Source organism: Helianthus annuus, chromosome 8 (genome assembly GCF_002127325.2).
Source record: "Helianthus annuus cultivar XRQ/B chromosome 8, HanXRQr2.0-SUNRISE, whole genome shotgun sequence".
Lineage (NCBI taxonomy): Eukaryota > Viridiplantae > Streptophyta > Magnoliopsida > Asterales > Asteraceae > Helianthus > Helianthus annuus.
This window is the reverse complement of record NC_035440.2, coordinates 86199989-86208483: the sequence shown is the minus strand read 5'-3', so window position 1 is coordinate 86208483 and position 8495 is coordinate 86199989. Positions and strand designations below refer to the sequence as shown.

The following is an 8495-nucleotide window of genomic DNA, read 5'->3' as shown; positions in this document are numbered from 1 at the left end:
GGGAAACTATGGCAAAATTTTCTTCAAATACAAACACTTAGAAAAATATTTTCAAACAAATATTTACAAGTGCATTTTGATCATGAGTTCTCAATATAAACCTTGCCATAGACTTTGTTACAAAAATACAAGTATTGGAGGTTGGTTTTTATAAATAAAAATGGACAGATATGTATTTAGAATATATATTTACATTAAAGAAATGATGTGTGTGAATACTTGTATACTTTGTGTATTAATTATATTACTTTAGGGATGAAATAATATAACTTAACATAATACCAAGAAATTACAATCCAAAATAATACCAAATGTCACAAGGAATAAATATATAAGTTACACACATATATTGTGGAACCGAACGATTGAACGTAACTTACAAATATTCCGGAAAATACCGTTGATGTGCGTGAAGTGTGTTATAATTAGGATGTATATTTTAAGCCCTTTTTACACTTTTAGCCAAGTTTTAAATTTATAAAACACGATATTTAGTAACACTAAACACACATATGGGCAAGTGCACCCATCGTGGACGTAGTATAATGTTGGTAAGATACCGAGGTCGTCCAAGGACACAAGAGCTTTTAGTACCGGTTTATCCTCAACGTCTAATCAAATCAAAATGTTAGAAAAGATTTTTTATAACTAAGAAAATAAAACTAACTAAATGCTGAAAAATAAAAATAAAAATAAAACAGATAGACAAGATGAATCACTTGGATCCGACTCGTGTATAGTGTAACCTTTGATTATTTTCGCACTTTTGCACTTGTTTAAGAGATTATCTTAGTTATTGTAGTAGGCCCCTCTTTTGAAGGTGACGTTACCCTCAACCCAGTAGTTTGAGTCAGCAAGGATACAATCCTAAAGGGTTGGATTGATAATTAATTAAGTTATTAATGCAAATTATGGTAGGCCCCTCTTTTGAAGGTGACGTTACCCTCGACTAAGTAGTCTGAGTCAGCAGGGATACAGTCCTAAATAGCCGGGTTATAGTATTAATAGTAGTTTAACTTATGAGGGGGTCAAAGAGTTTGAATCCCCGCCATCCAATACCTTTGGGTATTGAAGGAGATCCTACTAAATTTGACCCAGGTCCCTTGCAGGACCTCTAAACGCTGAACAAGGGCAAGACTCTTACCAAACCGTTCCCTTAACCCCCCGAACAGGCAGCCAACATACCTCCATATAGACCGTGGAGATATGAATGGTGAAAATCTTTTATTTTATATAGACAGTAAAATAATCTCAAGACACCACGGACAAACAATAAGGAAGAATCACCTTCAACATAAGAAACTAGTTATTAAAGTCATTAATACAAAACCAAATAAAAAGTGCAAAAGATTAAAAATAAAAAGTATTACACTAGACACTTGTCTTCACCAAGTGATGTAAGAGACTTAGGCAAACATGGCCTTTGATTGTCAAGAACTCTTACGATCAATATTGGATCCCGAGACGACTCACACATTCTATGATGGACAATGGATGATGGTGGTAGATGATGGTGTTATGGTGGTGGTAGGTGGTGGGTGGTGGGTGAAGTGTGAGAGAGGTGGTGTGCCAAGGGATGGGTTGAAATGGCTCCAAGCACTCCTATTTATAGGCTGAACAGAAGCCTGGGCACGGCCCCGTGGCCGTCTGACACTCTCTCTCTTCATTAATTGTAATTCGCAATTACAATAAATGCGCCTGCAGTACTCTGACCACGCCCCCGTGTCCGCTGGGCACGGCCCCGTGGTGGGCAATAGAAGCTTCTACTAGTTTGTCTTTTCTGCTGCTTCTTGGGCACGGCCCAGTGCTCGCTGAGCACGGGGCGTGTTCAGTCTTCTGCCTTCTCTGTTTTGCTTGGGAGGATGCTGTCGAGGGGTCGGACAATCCACTTTTGTCCCTTTTCTTGTATTTATGTTAGATTTTGCTGTCTTTTTGCTTCTTTTGTTAATTTGAGCTCATTTAATCCTAAAAATACAAAAGGAAGACAAAAACACACTTTTTCCAACATTAGTACTAAAAAGGGTTAGTTTTACGCCACAATTGATATAATTTATATGTTGCATTTTGCGCGTATCAAATACCCCCACACTTGAGTCTTTGCTTGTCCTCAAGCAAAACTCTTTATAATGTGACTTTATTCACTCCCAAATGGAATGGGTAGAAGAGAAGGTTTTTGGGCTTGTCATAGAGTGTCGGGATTTTCCAAGATCTTTTAGGTTTTATTTTTATTTATTTACAATCCTATTCGTCATGATTTATTAAAAACATTTCATAAGATAAATTATTTATTAAGGCATAACATACCTTTTTAAAATTCCATTTATATACAAGTTCACATACCTCACGGGGGAAATCACTCACACTCGGCCGAAGGTGTATTTTTAGTGAATCACTCGAGAGCGGCGTGGAACTTATTTCTACCATAAGCTTGCCAAGCAATAAATCCTCCTCCTTTTTAACTTTATACCTTTGTAAATATCAAGAGGACTTTTTGGGTGAAGGGTTAGGCTTGGGCTAAAGGTGGGTGGTTGGGTTAGTGGTTAGTTGAAAAGGGCGAAAGGCGTAAAAAGCGTTGGTTTTCGTAAAACATTTTGTTATTGTGACTTTTTATTTTTAATGAAGTATTTATTCAAACAAGCTTTTGTTTGAGGAGCTTTGTTTGTTTATTTTTACTTCATCATCAAATTTTTTTTTATTATTTTTTTAAGAGTCACACGAAAACCAAACTTTGTTACTAAAATAAAGGGTAAAAAATGAAAAAAAAAGGTTTTGGTGGGTAAAAGGGTTTTGGGTTAAGAAATGAAAAGGTTTAGGCTCAAAGGGGTTAACTAGGGGGAATTTTTGGGTAGGTAAAAAGAAAAGTGAAAATAATGGTGTTGAAAGAAAAAAAGGGTTAGTCCTAATGCCTCCATCATTTACTTACTTGGGTTTAAGTTGGTAAGGACCGGGAATGAATTATCGTGGCAAGTTCTAGAGTCGTAAGAAACAAGCGGCTATTCATACAATAAACGAAAAATGAGCATTTAGTGTAAAGATATGTATTTGTATGCTCTATAAAGGCTCAAAACTCACTTTTGTGGGAATGGGTTTTTACGTGATCAAGTATATATAATCAAATTTTAACTAAGTTTGTCATGTCGTTTCATAATTTTCTTATGTTGGTTCTTTTTATCACGACGCTATCGGTTGTAAATTTGTAAAAATATAACCTTGTTAGAATTAGAATTCCCAACTTAAACTTAGACAAGTAAAAAAAATTGAAAATTTTTGAAAAAAAAAAATTGGGGTGATTAGCGGTTCCAATAGAGTTTTGTGTAAGGCTTGTTATTAAGACTTGCAAAATTCAAGGTTTTAGCATCCCCCCACACTTAAATTACATATTGTCCTCAATGTGTCCCAAAAATAAGTTTTTAGGTTGAATGAGGGTGTAAAATGGTGTTAAAAGCATAATTTTATGTTACTGGCAGTCTGGACATGGCCCGTGGTGACCGGCCACGGCCCCATGTTCAGGTGCCAGTAACAAAAATTAAAGAAAAGAAACAGAAGCCTGGACACGGGGGCATGTTCAGTGAACACGGCCCGTGTCCAGTTACCTGAACCAGGCAATTTTCTGCAAGATGTTCAGCACGGGGCCATGTTGGCTGGACACGGCCCGTGCTAAGCTTACTGTAATGAAGAAATTGTAGTCGGATGGCCCTGTTTTCGTGCATGGGCCATGTTTCTCGTTTCCCTTGTTATCCTTCACCATCTAGAGTGTGTTTTATTTCTGCAAATTAAAACTAAAAGATTAGACTAAACTAAGGATAGTTCCGCGGAATGCCTCCGTGGTGCGCCACGTTTATAAGGGTCCTTGGCTAGACCCAATGTGAGGTTATATGTTTTCCGAGCGGGATGTTTTGCATCCCATGTTGCACCGTCGGAGAGCGCATCATCGAAACTCAAATCAATAACCTTCATGTAATTGACCGGGTCACCGTCCTCTATTCTCTTCCCAACCCCGAACTTCACTTCCTCATCGCCATATTTTAAAGTGAGCGTTCCGTCATTCATGTCTACCACTGCTTGTGCGGTGGCTAGAAATGGTCTCCCTAGTATGAGGGGGATTTCGGTGTCTTCTTCCATATCAAGGATGACAAAGTCGGCCAGGTAGACGAAGTTATCAACTTTGACTAGCAGATTTTCAGCGACACCTTGCGGGAATTTGACGGATCGATCAGCAAGCTGTATACTCATCTTTGTAGGACTCGTCTTGCCTAAACCGAGTCTCTTGAACATTGATGCTGGCATGAGGTTGATGCTAGCGCCAAGGTCGGCTAGCGCATTTCGAATGGGGGAGTCCCCAATTGAGCAAGGAATTGTGAAGCTTCCGGGATCAATCTTCTTTTGGGGAAGTTTATTGAGCACGAGGGCAGAGCATTCTTCGCCTAAGTTAACTAATTGCAATGATTCAATTTTCCTTTTATGAGTGAGAAAGTCCCTCATGAATTTTGAATATTTAGGCATTTGGGTTAGGACGTCAATGAAAGGAATGTTAACATGCAATTGTTTTAGCAGACTTTCGAATTTAGCGAACTGCTCATTGGTCTTTTGGCGGATTAACCTACCGGGGTATGGAACTCGAGGAGCCTTGGTAGGCTCTAATGAGGGAGGAGAAACCTTCTCTTGTTGGGGCGGTTTTGCGGTCTCCTCGGTAGGTGGTGGGCCTTCCGCAGGACCCACGGTACGGTTCCGTAGTGTTATGAGATGAACTTGTGCCTTTGGGTTTGTTTCGGTATTACTTAGTAACGCGCCTTGTGGTCTCTCGGAGAAATTTTGAGCTAGTTGACTTAATTGTTTTTCGATTTTTTGAATACTAGCTTGTTGATTTCTAAAATTTGATTCTAATTGTAGAAACCTATCCGAGTTTTTCTTTTCAGTGTCGGAGATGAGGCGAGAAATAGTATCTTCAAGCCTTTCTCGTCCACCTTGTTGTTGAGGGAAATTTTGTGACTCATTTCTTGGTTGTTGAAAGTTTGTTCGTTGGTTTACGCTTTGTTGGTTACTACCATTGTCGGGTTCTCTCCAACCAAGGTTAGGGTGATTTCGCCATCCTTGGTTGTAGGTGCCCGTTGGAGGACCCGACGGCCTAGGTCTATTATCAATGTAGTTTACCAATTCTTGTTGATCGTCTGTTTCTTTCATACAACTCCAATTTTCATGTGGCCCACCACACCCTTCATAAGCCATAACCGAGACCGTTTTTGTCATTTCCAACTTTTTAATTTTTTAAGAAAGGGCCTCGATTTGGGCTTGTAAAGAAGTGCTTTCATCAACCTTATGGGCGCCCGGGGCAATAGATTTATTGCCTCGGGGAGTGTGCCATTGAAAATTGGTTTGAGCAATTACCTCGATTTGATTATATATTTCATGCGGGCGACGATTACCTAAAAGTCCCCCGGAGCTAGAGTCAAGTGTTTGCCTTGTGTGCGGCAACAATCCATTATAGAAAGTGGATACGTGTTGCCATATCGCAAGGCCGTGATGTGGACACTTTCGCAATAGCTCCTTGAACCTTTCCCAAGTTTCATATAAGGATTCCCCGTCCTCTTGTGAATATGTATTAATTTCAGTCATTAATTTAGCCGTTTTAGCGGGAGGGAAATACTTATATAGAAATTTTTGGGCTAGTTCATCCCAGGTGTTTACCGACCCAGCTAGGAGGGCGTTAAGCCAAGCTTTTGCTCGGTCTTTTAGTGAAAAGGGAAACATTTGAAGGCGGATGGCGTCATTTGATGCTCCATTGATCCGAAAGGTATCACATATTTCTAAGAAATTAGTAATATGTAGATGGGGATCCTCGTCCGCAAGCCCATGGAAGGTTGCAGAGTTTTGAAGCATCTGTATCAAATGCGGCCGAAGTTCGAAGTTATTGGCTTTGACATTCGGTGCATTGATAGCGGCGCCAAGGTTACCTACGGTGGGTCGTAGGTAATCCATGAGGGTACGCTGGTCCGCCATTGGAAGTGAGTCCCCTGAAACCTTCTCTTGGTTTTTAGCTTTTAGTCTTTTTCTGAGAAAGTGTTCGGGTTCTTCAAGAGGTTCTTTTATGTCTTTATTAGAACTGGAGCTCATACACTACGTAGAGGTGGCGTCGGGTTCCAAGTCCTGCAACAAAACAGAAAAGAATGTTGGTCAGAAGGTTCACCACGGCCCCGTGCTCAGTGAACACGGCCCGTGGTCGGAGTTACAGTGATTGTTTTCCGGATCCCTGTTACTGGAAAGTTGGACACGGCCCCGTGTTGCACCGACACGGCCCCGTGCTCAGCCTTCTGTAACTCGGAAAATAAAAACTGCCAGTACCAATGCTGGGCACGGGGCGTGTCCGACCAGGCACGGCCCGTGCTGAGCTCTGCAGAAGCTGAAAAATTAGAAAAATCCTAAAAAATAAAAAGAAAATAAAAAAATGATTAGGCCGTTGATTCCTAACTTTCTTAAAATCCTTGTGTCCCCGGCAACGGCGCCAAAAACTTGATGTGCGTGAAGTGTGTTATAATTAGGATGTATATTTTAAGCCCTTTTTACACTTTTAGCCAAGTTTTAAATTTGTAAAACACGATATTTACTAACACTAAACACACATATGGGTAAGTGCACCCATCGTGGACGTAGTATAGTGTTGCTAAGATACCGAGGTCGTCCAAGGACACAAGAGCTTTTATTACCGGTTTATCCTCAACGTCTAATCAAATCAAAATGTTAGAAGAGATTTTTTAAAACTAAGAAAATAAAACTAACTAAATGCTGAAAAATAAAAATAAAAATAAAACAGATAGACAAGATGAATCACTTGGATCCGACTCGTGTATAGTGTAACCTTTGATTATTTTCGCACTTGTTTAAGAGATTATCTTAGTTATTGTAGTAGGCCCCTCTTTTGAAGGTGACGTTACCCTCAACCCAGTAGTTTGAGTCAGCAAGGATACAATCCTAAAGGGTTGGATTGATAATTAATTAAGTTATTAATGCAAATTATGGTAGGCCCCTCTTTTGAAGGTGACGTTACCCTCGACTAAGTAGTCTGAGTCAGCAGGGATACAGTCCTAAATAGCCGGGTTATAGTATTAATAGTAGTTTAACTTATGAGGGGGTCAAAGAGTTTGGATCCCCGCCATCCAATACCTTTGGGTATTGAAGGAGATCCTACTAAATTTGACCCAGGTCCCTTGCAAGACCTCTAAACGCTGAACAAGGGCAAGACTCTTACCAAACCGTTCCCTTAACCCCCGACCAGGTAGCCAACATACCTCCATATAGACCGTGGAGATATGAATGGTGAAAATCTTTTATTTTATATAGACAGTAAAATAATGTCAAGACACCACGCACAAACGATAAGGAAGAATCACCTTCAACATAAGAAACTAGTTATTAAAGTCATTAATACAAAACCAAATAAAAAGTGCAAAAGATTAAAAATAAAAAGTATTACACTAGACACTTGTCTTCACCAAGTGATGTAAGAGACTTAGGCAAACATGGCCTTTGATTGTCAAGAACTCTTACGATCAATCTTGGATCCCGAACGACTCACACATTCTATGATGGACAATGGATGATGGTGGTGGATGATGGTGTTATGGTGGTGGTGGGTGGTGGGTGAAGTGTGAGAGAGGTGGTGTGCCAAGGGATGAGTTGAAATGGCTCCAAGCACTCCTATTTATAGGCTGAACAGAAGCCTGTGCACGGCCCCGTGGCCGTCTGACACTCTCTCTCTTCATTAATTGTAATTCGCAATTACAATAAATGCGCCTGCAGTACTCTGACCACGCCCCCGTGTCCGCTGGGCACGGCCCCGTGGTGGGCAATAGAAGCTTCTACTAGTTTGTCTTTTCTGCTGCTTCTTGGGCACGGCCCCGTGCTCGCTGAGCACGGGGCGTGTTCAGTCTTCTGCCTTCTCTGTTTTGCTTGGGAGGATGCTGTCGAGGGGTCGGGCAATCCACTTTTGTCCCTTTTCTTGTATTTATGTTAGATTTTGCTGTCTTTTTGCTTCTTTTGTTAATTTGAGCTCATTTAATCCTGAAAATACAAAAGGAAGACAAAAATACACTTTTTCCAACATTATAACTTATAAATTAGCAACACAATTGGGCTTTAACAGGTTGTACGTTATGCTTAGATGGTGTAAACTTTTGTAGCATGTTGTTTTAGGGTTGTAAGGTTTTTAAAGAGACGCGTGTCTTTCTTACGCGTCTCCACCACAACGTTGAACCCATGTGTCCCACAAAAGTTCGGTTACCCATTCTCACACCTCAGATATAGTACCAAAACTCCGGTCACTTCTCTTTCTCATCTATAGAGGGACGACGGTGGTTTTGCGGTGGCGACACTGCAACAATGGTGCTAGGTTCACTCAAGCGAACAATGACGGCAGTGCTAGCGGCTAGGGTTCAGATTTGTTACCGGTTACTAGGGTTTCTACCAGGTCTAGGGTTGACTCCATCGTTGATTGAGGTAAG

The 8495-nt window shown here is 40.5% G+C and overlaps 1 non-coding gene across 1 annotated transcript; it reads left to right on the top strand.

Annotated features, from left to right (window-relative positions):
- The first annotated feature begins 5512 nt into the window (after positions 1–5512).
- On the top strand, positions 5513–5619 carry LOC118481501. Its single transcript, XR_004865710.1, has one exon. It is a non-coding gene; the product is annotated as a small nucleolar RNA R71 (small nucleolar RNA).
- Positions 5620–8495: the final 2876 nt, after the last annotated feature.